General features: G+C 40.8%; 1 protein-coding gene across 11 annotated transcripts in view; it reads right to left on the reverse strand.

Moving 5' to 3' along the window:
* PPFIBP1 (PPFIA binding protein 1) overlaps positions 1 to 24442 on the reverse strand; it is a 153820-nt gene that overhangs the window by 108692 nt on the left and 20686 nt on the right. For 10 of the 11 annotated variants that reach the window (XM_073877794.1, XM_073877793.1, XM_073877792.1 and 7 more), the window contains exon 2: positions 2024 to 2117. The gene's annotated coding sequence lies outside the window, so the exon portion shown is untranslated. Of the gene's footprint in view, positions 1 to 2023; positions 2118 to 15380; positions 15437 to 24442 lie in introns of all 11 variants that reach the window. The other variant, XM_073877784.1, reaches the window with a different exon arrangement.

Below are 24442 nucleotides of genomic sequence, written 5' to 3' on the forward strand. Positions count from 1 at the left end.
TTGTTCAGAAAATGCTTTGAGAGCTCCTTCTGAGATTCAGCCTGCCTGCCTGGATCAATATTTATTTCTTTATTCATCCCCGCAAACTCTCTAGGTCTCACGGCCGAGATTCTTCCCCTGGGTTGTCAGTTTTCCAAGCTCTTGATCTGGCTGATGAGATATCCTAATGATTTCTAGGGTAGCCCAGACGTCTATCTCTTCTGGATCTAGTTTCTCTTCCTCTCTGTAACCCCTTTCTGTATCCATCCAGAGCCCCTGCTCCGAGGGGAGCAAGCCTCCCACACCACACACAGAGCAGAGAAGGTTCCACCTGGCCACACCCTCAAGAGCAATCTGAGAAAACATCTTCCTCTGTTCCTGACTAGCATGCTCAGACGGTCAGGCTGAGGCAGACAAATCAGCTAGCTACCTAAAATCAATGTGTCTGCCTTCAAAGACATTTATTTCATCCAACATCCCTCCCTGGATCTGCAGAATCTAAATTACTGAGTAGTCCCTGAACAAACAAAATACAATCATCACCAGAGGACAGGCACAAAAATATTCACCGAAGTGTTATTTGTTATTCATCCAAACTGGATAACTACTGAAATGTTCAGCAACTGTAAAACAGATACATAACTGAATACTGAGACAGCAAGGAGAGTGGAAAACAATACTATAACTATTGTAGATAAATTTCACAAACATAATAAGAAAAATCAGCCAGACACAAAGGAATATATAGTATATGATTCTATTCACATGAATTTTTTAAACAGGCAAAACTAATCAATCGGTTATTCCCAGGGGCACTAGAGGCAGCGGGTTCTGGGGTGCTGGCAATTTTCCATTCATCTGGGTGCTGTTACAAAGGTGTGTCCACTTTGTGACAATTATTCCATCAAGCCATTCACTTAGGATTTGTGCACTTTCCTCCATAAAAAGCTGACTGAGAGAGACCTCAGAGAATTTCTGGTCTGCTCTCCTCAGTTGGCATAAATAAAAGTAATTGTTTCCCACGTACGTTAAATTATCTCAAGGACACACAGGAAACCCATGGAAGGGCTGGGACTGGACGCTATATCTCTTAACTCCCCATCCAAGCACCAAAGCTACCTCTCAAATGTGGGAGGATGTTTCTCTAATTTCCTTCCTTGTTGTGACTACAGCCAAGGTTTAGAAGGATTAGGATCATATTCCTATTAAGAATACAACCCAGAAGGTTCCAGTCTCCCTACCAAAAGCAGGGCCAGGAAGAGCATTTTAAACACCACTTAGGATATGGCCAATGAGAAAAAGTCGGCGCCGCGGTCACACTCTAGGTTTTGCCACTTACCAGTTGTGTGACCGTCAGCATACTCCCTACCTTTCTCTGAACCTCAGGATCCTCAAGTAGATCCCTGAAATCTTAACTCCTACCTTGCAAGGTTGCCATGACAATAATACAAGGTGTCAGAGCAGTGCCTGGCACATGGCAGACACTCAGAAAAAGTATTTGTTGAATAAATACTGATTGACTTGAAGGAGTCAAGTACTTGTCACTTAGCAGATGCTCAATAAATAGTTAAGTGCTATTATTATTACTGAACAAGAGTAGCAAGGAGGAAGGGAGTAAATAAGCTTATGTGAAAACATCTCATTTTTCTAAGCCTCTAGGGTCATTAACAGGTTGACCCAATTCTCATTGACTTCGATGTGGCACTGAAATGGTCTGAGGGACAAATAAAGGATTTGAGAAGAGGGTGGTGCTTTTCATGTGCTACCTGGTCTGTGTTTTTCTTCTCGATGCCAAATAGATTTGCCCCACTGACTGCCACAACACGTCTAAATTCTACAGTCACTTATGTTAGTCATAGCACTTCGAGAATTAAACTTTTCAAGAGGGGGGTGGGTCATCAATTCTCATAGACTTACTGAGTTGACCAACATAGTCAAGGAACTTTACTACTGGGAAAAAATTTACACACTGAATATACAGAAAGGTAACTGCAGGCTTCAAAGATGTCAGAAATAAACCATGGAAAGGAGAGAGTTTACTCACATTTTAAAAAGCAAGTCTAATGCTGATTTTTTTCTTCAGCTCTTCAAAACTTCCATGTACTTATTAGCCAACTGGTCCATAAAATTCTTTTATACTGAAAAGAAACAAATATAAAAAAGGTTAATTAAAACTAATTTCAAATTAGAGCACACCAGGAAAAAAAAAACAAAGCCTCTAGATGATAAATTATTCTATAAGCAACAGAGAGCATCAAACTAGGTAACGTATGTAATTACAAACAAGAAAATGTGGGGCGCCTGAGTGGCTCAGTCGGTTAAGCGTCTGCCTTTGGCTCAGGTCATGATCCTGGGGTTCTGGGACTGAGCCCCATGTCTGGCTCCCTGCTCAGCTGGGGAAGTCTGCTTCTTCCCCTCCCTCTGCCTGCCGCTCCCCCTGCTTGTGCGCTCTCTCTCTCCCTCTTCTCTCTCAAATGAATAAAATCTTTAAAAATTAAAAAATTAAAAAAGAAAAAGACAATGTGTTAGGGACTAACAGATTTAACTAACTTTCTTCTAGTTATCCTTCTTTCCTTCTTCCCCCTTCTTCTCCTCCCCCCTCCCCCCAGCACGCCCTTCTTCTATTTCTTCCTTAGTTCCCAGTTGCTGGACAACCTCAAATATTCCTTGAAGCCTGAGTTTCAGGAGAAAACCACCATCATTTCTTTTTCTAGCTCAAAGTACCTGCCCCATGTTAGGCACTCTATGAATGTCTGTTGAGTAAATAAACGAACCACAATTTTATAATATTTAGTTATTAAGGTCAAAAAAAAATCAATCAATCAAAAGGAAGGGGGAAATCAATCAATAAAAGAATCAATATGCAGACAATATGGTAGAAATTCATATACTCCATGTTCTAGACTTACAGCTAGACTTGATTTCCTTACCTCTTGTAAATAACATATACTTAGGGGAAAAAAAAAATCCCAGTACTATATGTATGGGCATGTATATCCTCCCCATTACAGTAATAAAATATATTTTGGTAGAAAGGAATATTTAGGAATAGAAATTCCTTTTGAGGTGCTCACTATTCAAATACCCCATAACTACCTCCACCTAAATAAGAAAGCAAAGTACCTTCAAGTTAAATACTAGAGATGCTACCTCATATGGGGTTATCAAATGTGTAGTCAGAGCCAGTCCCCGACAAAATTATGATGTAGCAGTGTAACTCCTTCCTTCTCTCTCTACCCCTTTGAGGAGTCGGTGACCCCAGATGTTTAATTATGTAGGGAAACAATAGGATCAGTGCTAAGGTTCAAGTGGCTCAATGGCTATCTTTCCCAAGGACATTTTCCTTCGAAAAAAGAGCTTCAAAAGAAGCAGGTGCTTAACACAGAAATAAAATGCATTACTGACAGTGGAATTGCAGGCATGAATGGGCGATAGAGGCTGTCTTAAATCTCTAGACTCAGGTAAGCAACTGTCCATTCGGTTGCCCCTAAAGCTGGCTTCATATGTAACCCATACAGATGCACCCGTCCAGGTGAACCTTAAGCAATTAATGGTATACATAGGCAAGCCCAATTTTAAGACTAGCGTGGGCTCCAAAAATAAAGAGTTATGTTCATCAAGAGTTTTCAAAGTGAGTGGTAGGAACCCTACTCCATAGGTGCTTCTGAGAACGGAGGCAGGAGGAGTGATGTGGGACAGCCGGCACAGAAACTTCACTCTTGTCTTAGACTTAGATCCGAGATTTGGTTGGAGAAATGGTTTCCTTGAGCGCTCATAAAAGGGTTGAAATTAACGATTACAGTAACAGCACAGAAAATTCCAGCAGGTTTGTCACATAACTAATCTAGAACAATAATCACAGCACAATCCAACCACCATTTCTAGCAGGGCCTTTGTGGGGGAATGTGAGTTCTAGCCAGGGTTCCAGAGCACAGGTCAACCTCGGTCTGCGTAGGCAGGAGCCTAGCCTGTGCCTTCATCTCTTGCCCTGGAGCGAAGAGCAGAAGGAAGGATGCCAACATTGCCAGGAGGAAGGGACCAACAGTGAGGGGACCAGACTAGGATGGGGAGAGCCTGAGGATATTCCAGAGCTGGGGAAACAGGGACCTCCACAGGGATCGAGACACAGCGCATTTCTGTGAGTCAGTTACATCCCTGGGGCCCCTTTCCAATCCCCATCAGCCTCCTTGCTAGAAATCACATGTGCGAGGTTTAGATGTCACACAGGTCAGGGCCTATAGGATACAGATGAGGATGGAGAAAATCCGTGGAATGGTTTAGAGAGAAGAAAAAATATATACCTGTATTCTATAAAACCCAATTCTAAACATGTGCAATAAAAAAGGTTAAAGACTTGTAAGAAAGTGTTGCCTGAACTTGCTCCAGAGGAATCCATTCAACTGAGAAACACTGAGTATTTTCAATCCCTCCCTTAGCACAGAGCTCTGATTATTTGGCCCAACCAAGACTGAATACATAAAAACATTTATAAACATGAACCATTAGATTTTTTGAGTTTCCATCATGAGCCTTGTTTGAGTAAGTCAAAGATGTCCTTTGTTATACAGTTTTGATCAAATGCAAGAGACTTTAGTCATTTCCTCAGAAACAGACGTAAGCTATAAATATGAACTAACCAACACAGCCACTCACAAAAAGGTTCGCTGACAAGTTTAATTTAAAAAGAACATTTTATTAAACTGAAAAGTAAGCCACAAAAAATCCAAACCCATTCAAACAACATTCCTAGCAGAAAAACCTGTTGTGTAATGACAAGGATAATCACAAATAGCCTGTTACTTGACTCATGCATTTTTCCTACACAAAAATTAACAACAACAAAAAAAGTCTGTATTTCTGTGTTTTATTTTATTTTATTTATTTGACAGAAAAGAGAGAGCCAGAGAGCACAAGCAGGGGAAACAGCAGAGGGAGCAGAAGCAGACTCCCCACTGGGCAGGGAGCCCAATGTGGGACTCAATCCCAGGACCCTGAGATCATGACCTGAGCCGAAGGCAGACGCTTAACCGACTGGGCCACCCAGGCGCCCCTATTTGTGTTCATTTAATAAAACAATCCTTAGCATCTTGCCCAAATCAGATTTCAAATTCTAAGAATAATCCTCCAAACCATTAAGTGACTTCTGTATATCCCTTTGAGATGGGAAAACATATTTACTACTATTGCTTATTTTCTAAATCCCTTTGGTCTTTTAAAGCATGACCATCATAAGTGAGAATAACATGTTAGACGTAATCATTTGGAGGTGAAAGTATTGTTTATTATAATAACACCTATTTCATACTTTAAAACTAAATGGAATCCAGGGCACCTGGGTGGCTCAGTCGGTTGGGCGTCTGGGTGTCTGCCTTAGGCTCAGGTCATGTTCCTGGGGTCCCGGGATCAAGCCCCACGTCCAGCTCTCCGCTCAGCAGGGAGTCTGCTTCTCCCTCTCCCCCGCCCCTCCCCCCTGCTCATGCTCTGGGGCACTCGTGAGTGCACACTCGTTCTCGCTCTCTAACGAATAAATAAAAAAATCTTAAAAAAAAAAAAACTAAACCAAATGGAATCCAAAGTCTCTACTCAGGTATGACTGAAGTATCTGAAGCAGAGGTCTACAAAAAACAGCAACCTGTTTTTGTAAATAAAGTTTTATTGGAACACATCCATACCTATTCATTTATATACTGTCTATAGCTGCTTCTACAGGACTTAATGAGAGTTGAGTAGCTGCAGAAGAGACTCTAAGTCCTGCAAAGTATAAAATATTTATTAACTGATTTGTCCCTTTAAGAAAAAGTTTCCTGATCTGTACCTCTGAAACAAATAATGCAATATATGTTAAGAAAAGAAAAAAAAAAAGAAGAAGATAGCAGGAGGGGAAGAATGAAGGGGGCGTAAATCGGTGGGGGAGACGAACCATGAGAGACGATGGACTCTGTGAAACAAACTGAGGGTTCTAGAGGGGAGGGGGGTGGGAGATGGGTTAGTCTGGTGGTGGGTATTAAAGAGGGTATGTTCTGCGTGGAGTACTGGGTGTTATACACAAACAATGAATCATGGAACACTACATCAAAAACTAATGATGCAATGTATGGTGATTAACTAACAATAAAAAAATTTAAAGAAAAAAAAGAAAGAAAGAAAAAGTTTCCTGACCTCTGGTCTCTACGTCAGTATAGCACAGCGGACCAGTTAAATACACTCACAGTTGAGTAAATGTTGAAATAAACACTAATCCTGGTTTAGCCATCTTGTTGGATAACTTCCGAAGTCACTTAACCTGTAGCTGCTTTAATTTTCTCATTTATAATACAATAGATAATACTTATTGGGAACTTATGTACCAGGAACTATTCTAACAGTTCTACTTTTAAATAAATGAACAATGCATTCATCTAATTCTGGTAAAAATGCAGTAAGGAAAGTAAGTAATTATCCCCATATTACAGATGAAGAAATGGAGGCAGAGTAGTTAAATAATTGCCCAAGGTCACACTGCTATTAAGTGGAAAAATCAGGATCAGAACTCAGGAAATCTGGGTGCAAAGCTCGTATTATTAATCTCCGTGCTATCCTAATAATACTTTTAATTTTATAAAAGTTACATATGATAAAAAGAAATCTCAAAAGGTTTGTAGGTTAGGAATGTCAAGTAGAGGTAGTAAGGTATACCTCTGGCACAGTTTAAGACAAAGTACCTAAAATAAGAATATAAATGGACTTCCAAAGACTTGTAAGTCTAAAATTCTAAATTAGAGCTTTCCCCGGAGTATGAGGAACATAAAAGTCCACAATACTCTTTTTTACCAAAGTAATCAAAATTAGAGCTTTCCCTGGAGTATGAGGAACATAAAAGTCCTGATTCTAAAATTAGAGCTTTCCCTGGAGTATGAGGAACATAAAAGTCCACAATACTCTTTTTTACCAAAGTAATCAAAGAACCAAACTAACTAACCAATGCTTATCTTTCCCTTGGTAAGTTAAGGCCACTTCAGGACCCTCAGAAAGCCTTCAGGAAAAAGACTTATCAGGGACCCCAAATCTTCCAAATTTGTTCCCATCTAGTCTTATCCTCTGCCTGGATTCCATCTGGGAAAAGGCTGAGTGAGCATCCACATAAATTATGGAAAGACATCTTCATAGCCTGGCAAGAATAACTCTATCCAAATACCGATCGCTGCATGGTTCAGGAAGACGTCCCCTGCTGAATCATCCCCACCACTTCCTGAAGTTCTCCAGGATGTCTGGAGGAAATGTGTCACCCAAATGTGACCCAGTACTCTTTTGGACTGAAAGGCAGGTTTATACAATCCAAAAAAAATAAGGGGAAAATATACTGCTAAGTTACTCATCACCAACTTCCCATTTCGATAGAGATGGTCTTAATCTTTTTTTCAGTCAAGCTAGTCTTTCATTGGCTTGTAATGTCTGCAGAGTCAAGTCCAAATCCTTGACTTTGACATTTAACACCTTCCTCTTCTTATCCCTTAGCTACTTTTCCAATCCTACCTCCTTTTATTTTTGGTCTTTCATGTAACAAGGACAGTCTGTTTCTCCTTCACACATCACCTCTACTCCTGCTTCTGAACCACACTCATTCTTTACTCCATTTTCTCTTCTACTCCCAACACCACATCCAGTGTACAGGCCAAATTTCTGTGCTCAATAGTATGGGATATAATTTGTACTTCCTGTGAGGACTGGATCCTCACAATCCCTCGGGGGAAAGAGGTACACAAAAGACTAAATAAAGTTGTATAATTAAAGATGTGAAAGTGCTACAGGACGTAGATTACAAGATCTAAAAAGATGTTAGAGAGAGGCCATCACTTGAGTTGGACCTTGAAGGAAGGGGGAAGCTGACAGAGTGGTTGAGTTTATAAAGTTGGAGGGGTAACCATATGGGATAAAGGTTTACATCACACACCTCAGGGCCAGATAGGCCTGAGTCCAAAATCCTGGCTCCCTCAGACTGTAAACAGAGCGTGTAGGAGTTACGATCAAGTAAATTAGGTTGACGCCTAACCATGCTCAAAACCGTATTTGTATCCAGTTCTCATGTCTTGCTCAAATAATTAAACCTTTCGTGTTATGTCCCTACGGAGTCTTCCCCTTCTCTCATTGCCAACAAGATTTAGTGTTTCAACTTATTCATTCATTTGGGCATTTAATCACATATTGATTACCACTGTTCAAATATTCCAGAAGTATGTTTTGCCTCCTCAATAAGACTTTGTTATCAAAGAATGGATTCTTTCAAATAGACCCTTGGCATTTTCAAATTTTAGGTTCAAGGTCGCTGACAAGTAGTGCTAGTTGAGCTGAGAAGCAATTTAAATTATAAGTGTGGGCTGTCTGGTGAGTTACATGGGGCCCAGCCAACCACAAACATCGGTCTTCCGACACGGCTTCATGTTCTGCCTAATACAGGAACTCATATGAACAGACTTAAAACTTACTTCTTTCTGGGATGGTCAGAAAAAAGCTCACGGCTAGGGCTAATGATAGAAGTAAAGATCAAGTTAAGCAGTACAAGACAGTGAAGGCTCTTAGCCAAAAAAACAGACATTAGAGAGTTGAAGAAATTACATGTTATAGTACATTTGCAAATCTGAGGTTGGACAAATGGCTTGGAATTCATCTCTTATGCTTGAAAAGGGTTCAGTGCACCGCATACAGTGTTCTCACAATACCAAGCACCATGAGGTAAATACTAGCTGAAAGGATAATCTTATAATCTCTGATGTCCCAGAGTCCTCAGTGAACCCATTTTCTAGGCCAAAATCAAATTCAGTGTAGTCAAATTTCCCTCAAGGTTCCAAAATCTTAGTATTTGCAATGTCTACTGACATATTACATCAAATAAAGCCCACATGGCTTTAACATGTTGCTTCACAATCATATTTGTAGTGTTTAGTAATGGCTTGGTTTTCTTTTTTTCTTTTTAACTTTAACATTTTCATGCACAGCTTTCTTTGCCAATGCCGGCAAATTATTTTTTTTATTTCCCAAAGAAAGATTCTAATTCAAAGATTCTAAGCAATTTTGGGATTTAAAAGTTGTTATTCTTTCAAAGTTTTGACTGAATTAACTGAAATGATTAAGGCTTGTTGTAAAGTTTTATATAAAAATAAACATGCACAGTTGTGTGTGACATAAGACAGTAGGGTGGGGGGAGGGAATGAACATGGCTCAGTTTCCTAACACACCAATTTCCTTTGTGGCAAATACTTCATGGGCTATCATGAAAATTTTATAGAACAATGTATTCAAACTTTATATAACAAATATGAGCTACAATGTAAAATTTACCTAAGAATGTTTTAAACAGTTGATTTCAATTAAATTTTGGGCAGGAACTTTAGACATTCCCATTATTTACACATTTCTTGGAGCACAGGCATAGTTTTGTAGAAATTGGAGATTGCTGACTACAGTCGTTTATGTTCTCAGAGGGAAAAACTATTCTATAATTGTTCTGAAATATGTTCTATCCCTACTGAAAGTGTAGGAGAAACAATTGCACCAGCCCTAAAATCTTGGCTTTCATACCCAAGAAATCTTGTAGAACCAAGTCCTTCCACCTATATCATTAGCTAATGTGTTACTGCAAATATCACTCAAAAAATACGAAGCCAAACCACTCTGATCCCACAAGCATTCTGAAAGAGCATTCTGAACTAATGTGAAATTTGTATAGTAATTGTTTGAATACAAACAATGACTTTAGTCCATTGGCATGTAACGCTTTATCATGGCAATTGAACTCTGTGAACCAACATACCCCACAGAGCTCATCATAGCTCTGGAAAGTGGGTTGGCTTATTATAAACTCGGTCATTGCTGACCCAGCAGAACAGCAAGGACTCTTTCCCTTAAACTGTCCCACATAGAATAAATTTATTTTCACTGTGAGACTGATCTCTGCATCATGTGTGTTTTAGAAAGAAATACATGTGGGCTGACTGACTTCCTAAGAATTAAGCTAGTGAATTATAAGAAATTATAAAAAAAAAAAAAATCCTTCTCTCCTCTCTCTCTCTCTCCTCCTCCTTGCCCCTCTTTCTTATTTTAACAGGGCCAAATGGGAAGATGCTTTCTTCAAGGGTAGAATGGCCCTGGCAATGATCATCAAAAGCCCTAAAAATCTAAAAGCTTTGACCCGGCATTCCACATTAATTAAGCTAAATAATTGGACAGATAAGTAAATGATATATATATATAACTTTCACAATGTTATTTACAAGATTAACAATCTAAATGTCTAACAATAGTGCCACTGAGGTCTATCCCTTAGGCAGATTAAGCAGGCCAATGTTGCCGAGGTGAGTACCAATGGTTAATAACACAGAAGGACATTCATGACCTATTAATTGATCCCCTTTTTGTAAATATATACATAAGGTAAAAAGTCTCTGGTTTTGAACACTTCCTTCTTCATCACTGAGCCGACAGCAGTCTACCAGTCCACATCTTTAATTAGATAGGGATGAAGGAAGAGGTATATATACATTTACCCTTCTCTCACTCCCAGGGTCTGTGTCAGGGTCTCCTGCCCTCCTCTGAGATATGTGATTATACTCCAACATGCTCACAGTGGTATTCTCTGTATGGCGGAATTTCGCATGAATGTGGTTTTATTTTCCTTTTTGCTTATCTGTATTTTATAATTTTACAATAAAGATTATTTTGCCAAAGGGAGCAGAGCATGAAGACTAAGGGTATAGAATATGGGACAGATAAGCCTGAGTTTTAACATTACAAGTCCATAAATTTTTGGCTATATGATCAAGTTACTTAAGTTTCCCATCCAACAAATGGGCAAAATAATATTATAGCCATCTTTTTATTAAAGAAGTTAACAGAGGTGCCTGGGTGGCTCAGTCGTTAAGTGTCTGCCTTCGGCTCAGGTCATGATCCAAGGGTCCTGGGATCGAGGCCCGCATCAGGATCCCTGCTTGGCGGGAAGCCTGCTTCTCCCTCTCCCTCTCCCACTCCCCCTGCTTGTGTTCTCTCTCTCTCTCTCTCTCTCTCTCTCTCGCTATGTCGCTCTCTGTTAAATAAATAAATAATTTAGACGAACCATGAGAGACTGTGGACTCTGAGAAACAAACTGAGGGTTTTGGGGGGGGTGGGGGGATGGGTTAGCCTGGTGACGGGTATTAAGGAGGGCATGTATTGCATGGAGCACTGGGTGTTATACGCAAACCAATGAATCATGGCTCACTACATCAAAAACTAATGACGTACTGTATGGTGACTAACATAATAAAATAAAATTAAATAAATAAAATCTTTAAAAAAATATAAAAGAAGTTAACAGAAACTCCAGGATAAAGGAAATGATTATTATGTACTATGTAAAACACAAACTTAAGTGTTTAAACTTTTTTTTTTTTTTAAGGATTTGAGAGTACACATGCATACGTGCAGAGGGAGGGGCAGAGGGAGAGAGAAAGAAAATGTCAAGCAGACTCCCTGCTGAGCACAGAACCCCAAGCAGGGCTCAATCCCACAACCCCAACACCATGACCAGAGCAGAAATCAAGTACCAGACACTCAACCAACTGCCTCCACCCAGGTGCCCTAAAGTTTTTATACTTTTAAGAAAAACAAATCCAAACCCCAGTCTCACAGAAAAAAACATGGGAAAAATTTTCTTTGCAATGGTAACAAAATTCATATTTAGCAGCCCTGAGTTACCATTTTACGTATACCAAAACAAACAGAAAGCCACAACACAGTTTCAATGTTGTAGTGAAATTGCTGATCTTCCATTGTTAGCTGCACTGTATTTCATATGAATCTTTTAGGAAAGCATTTAAGCTTTATTAGAGTAAGAGTTAGTAATTCCTCCAATGAATTTATCTGCAGGAAATAATGTGCCTAAAGCAAAAAATAATATGCAAAAAGGTGTTCATGACAGAATCCTAAATAACAGTAACTAACTGGAAATACTTGAATATCCACTGTTAGAGGAATGGTGGAATGGTTTAATTCATCTTGGCATGTCAAAGCAACAAAATTAGGAAACCATCCAGATTGTCATACTGAAGACCATGGAGAAACAAAATAGTCTGATACATTTTCAAGTGAAAACAACAGAATTCAAAATATCTATACTCTATCCCTACATAAAATATATAGACCTACACATAGGAATAACAGAGGAGGAGAAACGTGTGGGGAATATGGAGGAGAGGCTTCTAGACCGAGAAGCAGTGAGTTCAAGAGCAGAGTGATGGCCCAACATGGCACCCTCAGCAGTTGGACCGGAAGATGTGGTTGGTCAGCCATGCCAACTATTTCCATTGCATGGTAGATAATACCAGACTTCCTATTTCTGAAGAAGGAAGGAAGACCAAATTTTACCAGTATTTCATGAATGGATTGCCAGTGACATCCTCTCTCAGTCCAGATGGCAGCTAGTCACACAAAAGAAGTCTCTGAAGGCAGCCTGGGAGCTCCATTGCCATGAGGCAACCCTCCATTCCTTGTGTCCTTCCAACGACTGCAAAGGATTACAGTTCACATGTGCCCACATAAATGGATGGATGGATGATGTTATCATTATAATAAAACCAAACTGGCCCCCATGAAATGGACAAGTGGTTTACGGGAACCACAGCTGGATGAGAACATCAAAAATGTAAGCACAAGTGAGCATACACTCGTGAATCTGACACCTCTACTTGTTCAAACTACATAACCATACAGCAGCCCTTGTTCCTCTAAAGTAGAGGACACTGTCATAGTAAGAAAGTTTTCTGAAAGAAACATTTTGAAAATAGAAGTTTGAAAATATTTCCATCCTTATGTCATTTCCTCCAAATAATATCACATCCATAAAACCTTTCCTATCTGTACTCTCTAAAAAAATATAGATGTAGAAGTTTCTAATCTGCCTTAAAATTTACAAAATTAAGAGCCTTAGTTTTTGAAGTCCTATTAAAAGTAGGAAAATGCGGCATGTTCCCATTCTTTCTTTTTTTTTTTAATTTTTTTTATTGTTATGTTAATCACCATATATTACATCATTAGTTTTTGATGCAATTCCCATTCTTTCTTAAAGAGGAAAATAATAGCTACCACTTATTGAGGGCTTGCTGCTTATGGATCAGGCACTGTTCTCAGTGCTCAATGTGTGTTAATCACTCAATCTTCACCACTATCCCTGATGGAGAGACTGTAATAATCATCTCACTTCATAATACAGAAACTGAGACAGAGAGATTAAGCAAATTATCCAATCTAGTAAATAAGCAAGACAGGATTCTAACCTAGGCAACAGAACCATGGAAGGTCTGTTCTTACCCACTCTGAATACTATACTAGATTACAATTTACTGGCTGATTTCACCTGAACCTTTGTGCAGCTGGTGGATAAAAATGAACAAGCAGTGAACACTGCATGTCTCCCATTGGGATCTGCATATACTTAAGATAAACTAACTTCTTCAGTGATAACAACAACAAAAAAATAAGTATATAAATAAACTGAACCTCGACACAGACCTTAAAATTAGTGTATCACAAAATGGAAATAGATTTTTAAAAATAAGGAAGCAAATGCAATCATATTATTCTCCGCAAAATTATCATTGACTTGGGGAAAAAAATGCCAAAAACTAAAGGACTGAATATTAATGAATATAAAATTATTTTTAAAACATTACTTTTATGTCCTTTTAATTCCTACTTTTGTGTTTACAATATGTAATACATTAGTGCAGTAAATGTGTATGTTACTTATAATATATATACACATACTGAAGGAGATGCTCACAAATTTCATGACAGCAGTACCCTGCTCGAAAGTTTAGAATATTGCAGAAGGCTTTAAAGCAGGAGAAAACAATCACATTTGCATGTCAGGAAGCTCTTTTTGAGCAATATCAGGGGATGAATTTGGAACAGGGGCACAGCTATGATTCCTGAAGGCGTGAACTAGCAGAGATGAGGGAGGGACAGGAAAGCTGAGAAAAGCATTTAGGACACTTACCAGACATGAAGGAGCAGAAGTCAACAATGATGCGATAGTTTCTGACTTGTGGCGACAGGGAATTCAGAAGAGAACAGAAAACAAAACACATGTGTGCGGGGGGGATGATAATTAAACTCTGATCCATTGAGAGCACAACGCCCTGGAACCACAGGGTAAATGCATACAAGGCAATTGGGAAAACAGGTCTGGAAAGTTCAGCAAAGAGCCTGGGCTCAGTCATGGCTGAGCTTCTTCATCTGTTTACAAGTGGTCACTTACAAGCTGAGTTTTGATAAGCGCACTGGGGGATTGAATACCTGATAAAGACTGATTGATGGGAAGGGCACTAGCATTAACAGAATAGGTCGTGGGAGCAAAGCCATTAAAGAAGTCTGGGAAGGAAGGAAGAGTCTGAGAGATGGGAGAGGCTCAGGAGAGGGTGGAATGAGGAGGCTGAGGAATTGCGACATGCCGACGGCTGGCAAGGCAAAGGCTACACAGCTAAGGGACCAACCAGGCGCACATGCCATCAGTGATACCAGGACATCTGGGCATCACATCTACTTCCAAAGCAAAATGAGGCCCCTCTGCTACCCTTACAATTTAAGAGGTTGAAAAGAGATGAGCTTGCTAATGAGCAGATGAGCAGCCTTATATCCTACAGAAAAGAGAGAATAAGCATAATCACGTCACGATTAAGCCATCGTACACAATACATCATGTCGTTACTAGAAAAAGTACTTTTTCCCTAAAAACCCTGATTTTATATAGTCATCTAATAAAAAGAACGTACAAGTGCTTTCTGAGATTAAGAACAAAACCTCCCTAGGATGCAGAAAACACGAAGAAATATCTTCCGATGTTACTCTTGCTACATCTGCTTAATTGCCTGGCCAACACTGATGATTCCTCTTTCCCATCAGAACCCAATGCCCTCCGTCATGACGTAAAGAGGGGCTTTGGCGTTTTGAGGCAACTGTGGATCTGTTCAATGTCTTCTCCTAAGGGGATATAAAAGCTAGACTAAAGCCAAGTGTTACTGTTTCTAATGCCCTTAAAATTTTTTTATAATGTGGAATTTCTCCATAATGATAAAGGGATATAAACTTTATCTTGGGTCTCGGTGTCCTGACCATATCTACTGAATATCTATATCTATGGTCAGGGTTCTGACCATATCTATCTGAATACTGAGCCAGGATTTTAGCCCCAAGGAGGCTAAACAACCCACCTCGGACTTAAAAATAGCTTTTTTTTCCCCCCAAAAGTTTTTATTATGGAAAATTTTAAAGGTATACAAACATAAGTAGATTAACACAATGAATGCCATGCACCTATCACCAGCTTCAATAATCAATCCTTATGGCCAATCTTGTTCCATCTGAATTCTCTCCCACCCAAACCCCCGTATTACCTTGAAGCAAGTCCCAGAAACGATATCATTTCTTCCATGAATATTTCAGTATGTCTCTACAAGAGAACATAACTGTAAGACTATTATCATAAAATGAGTAATAATTCTTACTGTTAGGAAGAGGAATTTCTATTTCAATACCACCACATTTCCAGTCAATCAATGATCACATTTCCAAAGGTCTTATAAAAGTCATATTTTAAAAAACCATTTGCTTGTTTGCATTAGGCTCTCAACAGGGTTCACCACTGTGGTTGGCTGATAGTTCTGTTAAGAATTTTTTAATCTGGGGCACCTGGGTGGCTCAGTTGGTTAAACGTCTGCCTTCAGCCCAGGTCATGATCCCAGAGTCCTGGGATCGAGTCCCCCATCGGGCTCCCTGCTCAGCAGGAAGCCTGCTTCTCCCTCTCCCTCTGCCCCTTCCCCCTGCTTGTGCTCTTTCGCTCTCTCTCTCTCTCTCAAATAAACAAAGTATTTAAAAAAAATTTTTTTAAACAATTTTTTAATCTATAGGTTTCCCCCTTCATTTCTTTCTCCTTGCAAATTACTAGGTTGAAGAAACTGGGTTGTTTGTCGCGCAGAGTATCCCACAGTCTGGCTGCATTGGCAGGTACAATTTAACATGTTTTAGTTCACCTTTAAAATTCAGGTGGCTAAATTTTTTCCTGCCCCTTGTTGATAGATATAGATATCCTGCAGTGCGCTGAACAAAACCAGGATGCTTTTCTATTCCGCTGGCCTTCAGTAATATGGAAAACAAACTGAGAGACAAGTTCTAAGGATGCTCTAAAATTATCTTTGGGACAGGAACAGAAGTTGGGGCCTGGGCTTATAAAGTAGTATTTAGGTCACAGGAACAGGCATAGGTAACAAATGTTCCAGACCTTCCCTTTCCAACTCCCTTTGATACTATAAAGAGGTTAGGGTGGGCTCCAGAGCAAGCAGGTTGGGGTGAATCCCAGCCCCACCACTCTCCAGCTGCATGGTCTTCAATCACCTTCCTTAACTTTTCTGTGCTTCAAAGTCCTTATCCATAAAATGGACATAACATACTCCATTCCTACTGTGTGAGAATCCAACATAAATTCAGAGAAAGAGCTTGACACACAGCTAAGCTCTCAAAAAAAAAGATTGTCATTGTTTTTAAATTATTATCCCTAATTAAAAGTGAAACTCTCCTTCTCAAAACCTCAAAGCTCAACTTTGAGGTACTGCCTTTTTTCTTCCCCCATTAAGTGACACGACTCTAAATTGAGTTTTACGCTAAAGACTTTTTGCTTTAATTGTGCTCTTGACAATTTCTGTCTATAATCTATAATGGTACTTCAGAACAAAAACTACCCCTGCTGTGTGATAATATGTCATCCATATTTTGCAAACAGCAGGAGAATCAGCTGTCCTTGAACAGTCACAGAACTAAACTTCGTGGCTGTTTAAAAAGCATTCAAGTGAGAGATTTTTTTTTTCCTTATACTAAGAGCCTACCATGTACCAAACCTGGCATTTAGCACCAGCAACTTCATGAATTCTAATCTAGTGGGGTTTAAGGCAGGGGGGGGGGATCCAATGGTTTTATGTTTTAATTATTAATAACCTGAGTTTTTTTTTAAAGATTTCATTTTATTTGAAGGAGGGAGAGTGCGAGCGAGAGAGCACCAGTGGTGGGGAGGAACAGAGGCAGAGGGAGAAGCAGACTCCCCACCAAGCAGGGTGCCTGATGCGGGGCTCGATCCCAGGACTCCAAAATCATGACCTGAACCAAAAACAGATGTTTAACCAACTGAGCCACCCAGGCATCCCAAGAGTTTTCAGTTTGAAGTATGTATTCAGTGCCTACCACTGGGCCACATGCTGGGGGGCGGGGGGGTATGAAAAATTAGTAATAGGGCACAGTCTCTGGAAAAAAAACTCTGCAGTCCATTAAGAGAGAAGAGAGGTGGGACACCTGGGTGGCTCAGTCATTAAGTGTCTGCCTTCGGTTCAGGTCATGGTCCCAGGGTCCTGGGATTGAGTCCCGCATCGGGCTCCCTGCTCGGCGGGAAGCCTGCTTCTTCCTCTCCCACTCCCCCTGCTTGTGCTCTCGTTATCTCTCTGTCAAATAAATAAATAAAATCTTGGGCGCCTGGGTGGCTCAGTTGGTTAAGCAACTGCCTTCAGCTCAGGTCATGACCCTGGAGTCCCGGAATCAAGTCCCACATCGGGCTCTCTGCTCAGCGGGGAGTCTGCTTCTCCCTCTGACCCTCTTTCCTCTCGTGCTCTCTATCTCTCATTCTCTCTCTCTCAAATAAATAAAAAATCTTTAAAAATAAATAAAATCTTAAAAAAAAAGAGAAGAGAGGTTTACTAATGATCATAATGTAATATAACATAATATAATGATAAGTGTCCCATGAGAGGGTCAAATGAAATGCTAGGAAAAAAATCAGGTGAGAAAAATAACTTAAAGTAAATAAGGGGCGCTGTTTAAAAAGGAGGTAATAGGTAAGATGAAAGACTGGACAACGTGTAGGGTTTCCACGTGCCAGGGGAAGGGTTGGGAGAAGCAAAAAGAGAATTTCAGACAAAGGAAACAGGAGCAGGGGACCAAAGTGGGGGTGTTTAGGGAAGGGCAGTAGCTCTGGCTCAAGCGTAGGATAGAGGAAGGGACAGTGAGAAAGGAGGCTAGAACGATCCAGTGGGGCTAGATCCTAAAAGCCCTTGATGAGTCGTGGTAAGGAGGCTGGACTAGATTTGGTAAGTAATTGAGAGGTTTTGAGGTTTTTCTGAACCAGCGAGTGGCACAGTCAGAGCCATGTTTTATATAAATTAATATGGATGCACGGAGGTGAAGGGAGACAAGGGGCCCACCTGTTTGCTGATTCAGAAGTCAAGGACCTCTGAGCCAAGTCCAGAAGAAAGCACGCTATGAATACCAGCTCTATTGTGGATGGAGAGAATATGACTTGGTGACTGACATGATAGAAGTGAGAAAAGAATTCAAAGTCAGCTCCAGCGTTTGGAGCCTAAAGGTCTGGAAAAAATAGTGGCACCATTAACAAAACTGTAAGTCGGTTCAAAGAGCTGGGTTGGAAGAGAGGTGACACAATGAATCCTCTCTGAATATGTTCACTTTGATGTCCCAGCAGCACACACACAGCAGGCCACCATCACCAACAGGAAGAGTGTGGAGAAAGGGCCAGTGAGAGAATCTTGGAGAAGCAGTACGTGTAGGATGCAGCAAGTGCAAATAGATGGAGAAGCAGTGTTCAGAGAAAACTATTCAGGGCAGGACAAATCATAGGATCCAAAGCATGAAAGAGCTTCTCAGGAGTCAGGGAGGCAAAAGATAGATTGTGGAGGTTAAAGGAATGAGTGAAGAAGTGAAGGCAATGAATGTAGACCCCTTATTTAATAACTCAATATAAAAGAATAAAGAAAAGAGGGGGTGTAGGCAGGAGCACTGAAGAAAGAGTTGCATACAGTAGTCTCGCCTTAGCAACCATTTTGCTTTCCATGGTTTCAGTTACCACCGATCACCAGTGGTCCAGAAGCAGGTGATCCTCCTGACGTATGATCAGAAAGTCAACAGTAGACTAACACTACGTCACGATGCATAGATCCTTCAGCTCACTTCATCTCATCACACAGGCATTGTATCATCTCACATCATCACAAGAAGGGGGACTACAGTTTAATAAGATACTTTGAGACCACAGCCATGTAACTTCTATTACAGCATATTGTCGTAATTGTCCTGTTTTATTATTAGTTATTATTCTTTTTTAGAGAGAGAGTGCAGGATCAGTGCGGGGAGGGGCAGGGGGACAGAGAGAATCTTCAACAGACTCCCCGCTGAGCATGGAGCTCGACTCAGACTCAGGGCTCCAGCTCATCTCAGACTCAGGGTTCCATCTCACGACCCTGAGATCTTGACCTGAGCTCAAATTACGGTCAGACACTTAACTGACTGAGCCATCCAGGCACTCAAATTATTAGCTATTATTATTAATCTCTTACTGTGCCTAGCTTATGAATTATACTGTGACCACAGGTATGTATGCATATAGAAAACATCGCATATACAGGGTTCGGTACTATCGCGGTTTCAGGCATCCACTGGCGGTCTTGGAATGTATGCCTGGGGATGAGTGGGCACTACTGTACCCATTATTTTTAGGAAAGGACAGTCTGAATATTTTTATGCAAATAAAAGGGAGTGGGGAGGAAACAAGTGAACATCCGAGGCAAGAAAGAAAAGGGCTAAACCTGGAGACTCTTTGTCTCTTCACTGGTGGCCAGCGAAAATACCAAAAACATGAGGGTGAAAAAAGAAAGCAAACCTTGAAAAATTAAGATGAGTAGCTGTCAGATCGGTTTTGTTGGCCTACAGAGAGTTTCAAAAAAGGTGATTTGAGCTTGTATAGATTTCACTGAGAAAACCAGAGATTTGATCATTCTGGGGAACACAGAAGACGGGCAACACCAGGCCCAGCTTCGACAGGACAACCACAGCTGCTGCCCACACCCGAGGCGTGGCTGGCCCCCGCAGCGTACCACCGCCCCCGCCGGTGGCCACACTCACTGTGGTAATTTTAATGGCACCTCTTGGCAGTGGAGTTTGTGACCCCCGACCCAGATCTTTTCAATAAAATGCAGCGATGATGTCATCCTTAGAGAGTAAGCGGGGACTACAGATGGAGACTTGGAAACTGTGAAAAAATATTGTAACACTCACGGAAGGAAATGGTTAGGAAGTCAGCGGGAGATGAATAATCAAAGGATTGTTATCTATTAGTCTGATGGAGGGAGCTGTGATTCGTCACTTTGCCTGGCAGTGCCCTACAGCCTGGAAGCAGAGGTCACCAGGCAGTCATGGCAGGAGACAGGAAGACAGAGGTTCTAAGGTGCTGGGGGGGGGGGGGGCTGGGTAAGGAGACCGAAGGCGCTGGTGGCCTGGGAGACATCCCACGAGCCAAGAGCAGATGAGGAGGGAAAGACCTATATAAACACATTAGAGGAGAGACACACATCAGAGGCTAAGTGGAAGGGCTGAGAGACTTGGGGAGGAAAGTAAAAGCAAGTAGAATTAGTACAAAAGGGAAAAGTTAGCCCCGCAAAAATTGACCATTAGTATTTCTTCATCTCCCTGCTATTCAACTCCTAGAAATAACCTGGAATAGATTTTTCTTTTATGGAAAGAAAAAAAGAAAACACAAAAACAAAAACGAGGACACAGGACTAGACTTCATAAATCATAATGAAATAGGTTCACAGAATTATATTTTTGTGCAATGAGCCATGTGAATGTTGAGGAAGACCATTTTTTAAACTACACACTTGACTTCCCTTCAAACATCCTTAGTTATGATTTGGAAGATAAAAAGTACACTCCTTATATGCAGAGGACTGTATACATTGTCTCGAGGTTTGAAGAAGGAAGGAGATCAAAAGTTCAAAGTTTAGCAAATTCTCAGTGTCTCACACAGCAAATGCGAGTAATAAGGGAAGGAAGAAAGCCAGTGTTCATGGCCTGCTTGCCCAGTGCCTGAACCTTTGGGTTCCCTAAGTGCCTGAGTCCCTAAGTCCCTTTGGGTTCCCTAAATCCCTCCCCAAAGGGCCCTCCCTAAGTCCTTTTGTGTTTAAAAGAAACACCCACACAAAACAAAATGCATTAAACGCAGAGAATAATTCTACACGGTTACACCCAGATTGATAACCTGGACGCTCTCAGGAGAGAACAGTAAGGGCTGAATGATGGGGGAAACTTGGAGCTTCATCTGCAATGCTTGAGTGACGTACTTTACAGTGAGAATGCATTTATAATTCTTTTTTAATTTTTTAAACTTTAATAAAATGAAGCTAAGGCAACCTTTCTAAGAATCAAAGAAATGTAAATCAAAATGAGACCCTTTATTTCACATACCACAAAGCCTACAACACAATATCTGCAAAGGTGTGGGAAAACGGAAAGTCTCACAGTGTTGTTGGGTTGTTCTCATACAGATAACACCAAGCTCAGGGCACAAAACTTAAAAGGTGCAAAGAAGCTGTTCTCAAAATTAAGTCTCCTTCCCTCTCCTATGCCCCCAGACACCCAGTTCCTCTCCTTGCAACCAGCTACCTGTGAGAGTTTCCAGATTGTTATTCAGAGAATCCACTAAATCATAGGAAGGAGTGCAAAATTGATACACTTTATTGAGTGACAGTTCGGCAGCATCTATCAACATTTAAATACACATACCATGTTGCCTAGCAACTCCACTTGTAAGACTACAAAAAACAATCTATGTACCTAGATGCACACTGCAACATTTTAGAGGTAGCAACTGGAAACCATTTAAATATAAATAAAGTACAGCCACCCAGTGGAAAACTATGTTGTCATCATAAAACATTAGAGGGGGACAAAAGAAAGCTGCCCCTCCCAAAAAAAATTCAGTATGAAAACATTTTCATAAGCCAACAAAAATTTCTGGATATACCTATGTGTGTGTATGATCACTGTCATGTCTGGGAGGATAGTCAAACCATTTCTAATTTATGTTCATTACAGACCATTAGAAATGAGAAAGGATTGAGGGAAAAGAGATTTTCATTTTTTAATACTATGGTGTTATGTGAATGTCATAATGAGCACAAACTGCTTTGGTGACTTAAGAGTCTTAAGAATTAAGTTAAAAAAAATAGCTAACAGAAATCCATATTACATGGATGAAGCTAGAATCTGTAAAAACATTTTGCATGACAGCTATTAAAAAGCCAAAGGTATGGGGCGCCTGGGTGGCTCAGTTGGTTAAGCGTCTGCCTTCAGCTCGGGTCATGATCCCGGAGTCCTGGGATCGAGCCCCGCATCGGGCTCCCTGCTCTGCGGGGAGCCTGCTTCTCCTTCTGCCTCCCTCCCTCCGTCTGTCTTTCATGAATAAATAAATAAAATCTTAAAAAAAAAAAGCCAAAGGTATGGTGGGTACAGACCTGAAGATACAAGATCTGCCCCAAAGGCCCAGGCATGAACTAATGCATGACTATATCAAAGGCTGAATGGGAATCTTGTGTGCTGAGGGCTGCAGGGGTCCCCGAGCTGGTGAGGGAAGCCAGAATGGCCCAGCTATCCACAACATGCAAGTTTCTTTCTCTTCTTATAGACCCAAACTCAACTTCTATGAAGTGACTGAAAATACTGTGTGTAGACAAAGAAAGGTGATGGGCAGGGCAAGAAAGACATCTAATAAAGGTGTTCCTTGGGGCACCGGTCTCGCTCAGTCGGCAGAGCATGCAACTCTCGCTCTCGAGATTGTAAGCTCAAGCCTCATGTAGGGTGCAGAGATTCCTCAAAAACAAAATCTTAAAAAAAAAAAAAAGGGTATTCCTGAACACAGGAATTCCAGAAGATCTCCAGCAATATTCCTAAGGTCCACTTTCTAAATTTCAGCCAGAAGCCAAACTTCCTTCCTGAAAAGGTGGACATCAAGTGTAGACGATAAACTTTAATCCAAGAACAATGTAGTACATTTGTCAAGAGGAAGTGCAAAGATGAAAAAGCTGCTGACCAAGCAGAGTTAGACTATTAGACGCATCAGTGTCCCTCTATCTCCAGCACTGATGCATTCACTGATTCCATGGAAGTTTCCCAGTCTTGCCAGCAGATGAACCCCTGAGAAGGAGAATGCCCTCCGAGGCAATGTTTATTCAGGACCGGCTGAAGGTCGTTAAATGTCTTTTCCCACAGCTATGCCCAAATGCCCTTCCAATATTGGTCTTATTTCTCAAACTCCCTGCATTAGTTTTCTGTTGCTGCCACAACAGATGAACACAGACATGGCTGCCTAAGATACCGCTTATTTGTTATCTCACAGTTTCACTGGGTCAGGAGTCTGGGCGCAGCTGGGTCCCTGCTCCAGGCTTCAGAGGCCGAAATCAACGTGGCGGCAGGGCTGTGTTCCCTTCTGGAGTCTCTGGAGATGAGCTCATTTGGATTGTTGGCAGCATTAATCCCATGTGGCTCTAAGATTGAGGTCCCCACTCCCTTGCTGGCTGGGGGCTGGTCTAGAAACCACGTGGCTTGCAGCCTCCTTCAAAGTCAGCAGTGGTGAGTTCCCCTCATGTTCTAGTCTCTCGGCCTCCCCTCGGCCTCCCTCCACTGCCTCCCTCTCTGCCCCATCTCTCTGACTGAATCTTCCACTTTTAAAGGCTTGTTAATTACTTACCTCAGGCCCACCTGGATAATCAAGGCTACCCTCTCGATCTGAAGGTCAGCTCATTACTGACCTTAATTCCATCAGCAAAGCTCCTTCAGAGCAGCACCTAACGTTTGATTGAACAACCAGAAGACAGGCATCTTTCGAAAGATGCCTGCCACATCCATTTGTATTCTGAGGTGGAAAACAAGAGCTGACCCAAAGATTCTAATCTACCTGGATTTTTCAGAGTATGACAATGAACTGGCACTGCTTTTACAAGAGTTATTTTGATCAAACCTGCAAATAACTGCTGAATAAATATTATAACCACCTTTTTATAATCAACAAAACTATGGCTCAGAAGTTAACTAGCCTGGGAACACAAGAGCTGGAAGTTGGAGAATCAGAATGAAATCTGGTTTCAGCAATCTTAAAAAGCCCATTTCCTTTGATATTTCTGAAAGCACGGCACAATTATGACTTTTAAAAAAAGAGTGGTTTTAGTGGTAGTAATGGGAATAAGGAATAATGATGTTTAAAGAAGAACAGAAGGAAACCCAACAGGATTTAGCAACTAATTGATTCTGTAAATTAAAGGTGAAGGACAACATAAAATCAAACCCAACTACCACTTAAAAGACAAACTGAGGTTTTAAAACATTAAAACTTAATTTTATTAATTTAAAACTTTAAAAATTACAAAATAGCAATATCATGGGATTACAAGTCCTAATGCTAAGCAGGCAGCAAAATACCACGTCAAAGAATGTGCATGTATGTGTGTGCTCAGGAGTGTACATGTTCACACACACGTGCTTTCACTTATTTCTTTTACTCAACAACTATTTACAAAGCATCTGCTATGTACCAGACACTTGTCTAGTTGCTGGGCATAAAGCAATAAAC

The sequence above is a fragment of the Callorhinus ursinus genome, unplaced genomic scaffold (genome assembly GCF_003265705.2).
Source record: "Callorhinus ursinus isolate GAN/ISIS: 27379988/994484 unplaced genomic scaffold, GSC_fseal_2.0 scaffold27, whole genome shotgun sequence".
In the NCBI taxonomy this organism is placed as follows: domain Eukaryota; kingdom Metazoa; phylum Chordata; class Mammalia; order Carnivora; family Otariidae; genus Callorhinus; species Callorhinus ursinus.